The sequence below is a fragment of the Leptonychotes weddellii genome, chromosome X (assembly GCF_054177405.1).
Source record: "Leptonychotes weddellii isolate Sample4059 chromosome X, ASM5417740v2, whole genome shotgun sequence".
NCBI classification, from domain to species: domain Eukaryota; kingdom Metazoa; phylum Chordata; class Mammalia; order Carnivora; family Phocidae; genus Leptonychotes; species Leptonychotes weddellii.
The window spans coordinates 87,708,657-87,710,946 of record NC_138385.1 but is presented as its reverse complement, the minus strand read 5'-3'; the positions used below and the strand labels follow the sequence as shown (position 1 = coordinate 87,710,946).

General features: G+C 35.2%; 1 pseudogene; it reads right to left on the bottom strand.

The window, feature by feature from the left end:
- Window positions 1–1,471: 1,471 nt before the first annotated feature.
- On the bottom strand, window positions 1,472–1,645 carry LOC115938737 (NADH dehydrogenase [ubiquinone] 1 beta subcomplex subunit 1 pseudogene; annotated as a pseudogene).
- Between the last annotated feature and the right edge of the window lie 645 nt (window positions 1,646–2,290).

Here is a 2,290-nt window from a genome sequence, read left to right as displayed (position 1 = left end):
TCTGTTCAGAGAGTTGTTGCTATTCCTTTCTTCGATCTCCTGTTGAGTTTGTAGGTGTTCAGAATGGTTTGATCCCTATCCAGCTGAATTCCTGAGAGGAGACGAAATCCAGGTCTCCTACTCCTCCGCCATCTTGCTCCGCCCCAAAATTATGTAATCTTTAGAAAACTGATTGTATTTCCCCATGGAAGCAATGCTACATTTAGCAGGGATGCTTCTGACTTTCCATCTTCTACTTGATGTTTAGCATTAATGGTTCTAGATAGTTATCTAGAAACTGTTTCCCCTAGATACCCCATTTAACATGATGAAATAGGCCCTTTGCAATCTGACACTATCATTATTGGTGACCTATTTCACCAATTTTGTCTGTCATTACTAAGTTTACATTCTACGTTCTAGCCACATATTTTGACAAAAATTTCCTGAGTGTGCAGTGCTCTTTCTTACCTTTTTGCCTATGGATGTACTGTTTCATTTATTCGGAAAATTCCTCCTGCTCCAAACTCCAACGTAAAGGTTCTCTCCCGCGATCCCAAGAAAAGCTGGTCTATAATAATTGCTCCAGGTATTTGTGGTATTTATTATAATGGTCTAAATGCAAATAACTATGTCTGTCTCCAAAGTTAGTGTGCATCTGTGAAGCCCTGATGAGTTTCTTAATCACCATTTTGTTTTCTTTCATCCCAAATGGCAAGCACAATGCCTCGTGTTGAGAATATATTTGTTAAAATGTGATTCAGCGCTAAAAGAATTAATGAATAATGACACTGTGTTTTAAAAGCTGAGATACAAGAATCGTAAGCCTCTAATCAATGAAATTGGAAAGATTTAGAACCAGAAGAAACATTAAAGATTGTTTCGGTGATCATTATTTTACAGATGAGGAATCAGTTGTTTCATGTTCTATATTTAAATGGATTCAGTGTTCACCATTAGAATTTCCTGCCATGGCTTGTTTAATTCCTTTCTTGATGACTGAAATTTAAGCCTTGAAGCTACTATTTTCAGAATCAAGCAAGTTCGATACATAAACGTTTTAAGTGGTAGAATATTATTGGATTACATTTTATTTTTTCCCACCAAAACCCTGGAAACATTATTCTGCTGTCTCCTGGCAGTTGGGTCTCTCCTATTTGTAGATGATTTGCTGTCACTACTGAATGCCTGTAGGGTTCTTTTCTTACCCTTGAATTTCATCAGGCTATGTCTTCATGTTGATTATTTTTATAATCTTTTTCCAGAGTACATTTTGTTGTACTGATTTATAGATTTGAGACTTTGTTTTTTTGTGTTTTTTTTACTCAATTTTTTTTTTTACTCAATTATTTATTTTTAAGCTAAGTGTGCCTATTACTTGAAAAGTGGAAGATTACTTTAGCATAAAAAGAGTCCCTTCAAATTAAATAATGTGTTTTTATTTCTCTCCTAATGTTTAAAATGTGAACATTTTGTAATTCAGTCACAGCCTTTAAGTCCAGGTGGCTTCTTCCTTTGGTCTCAGTTCCCTTTTAGACATATTCTTGTTCCAGAAGGCAGTTAGCTTTTCATCATTCTTTCTGGCTAAATAACATCCAAGCACAAATCCCACAGGCACAAGTGTGTGTGTCCATCGGTCACGAATAATCCGAATTACGTTCATCATGAATGCTGAGGCCTTAGTGCCAAAAATGACTGAGACTTTGTTAATTGGAGAATGTTTTTCTATTAATTTGTTTACTGTGCTCTCTTTTTGGTACAATTATTATCTTCACCATCACTATGATGCTGATGATTAATTGGATTTCCTTCACTTTTCTTCCTTCGGCGCTTTATTCATTTGCCTTTTCTTTTGGACCTTTCTTTAGTTTCTTAGGCCTCTTCTCCACATTGTTGACTCTTTCTAAGCAGGATGGATTTTACTTCTCACTGTTTTTATTTTGAACTAGGTTTATTATTATGTCTTCGGTTCTTTTTCTTAGTTTTGCCAAATCACTTTTCTTCTCCCATTTTATTTATAAATTTGAGCTATTTCTTCCGATAGACCATATTCCTTTACTTTCTTTGAGATTATAAAGATGCTGGTATAAACTTGCCTTTGATTTCTTGGCGGTAATGCATCTGAAGTACATCTTTCACTTGTGTTGCTTGTTATGTGAATTTCCTGCATGTTTTCATACTGTCCATGCAGAAAGGCCCATTTGACCTTCCTCCTTCTTTCTTATCTGTGGGTGGGATTTGATTGCCAGGATTTAGCAAATGAAAATATAAGACTTCCAGTTAAACTTGAATTTTAAATAGACAACGAATA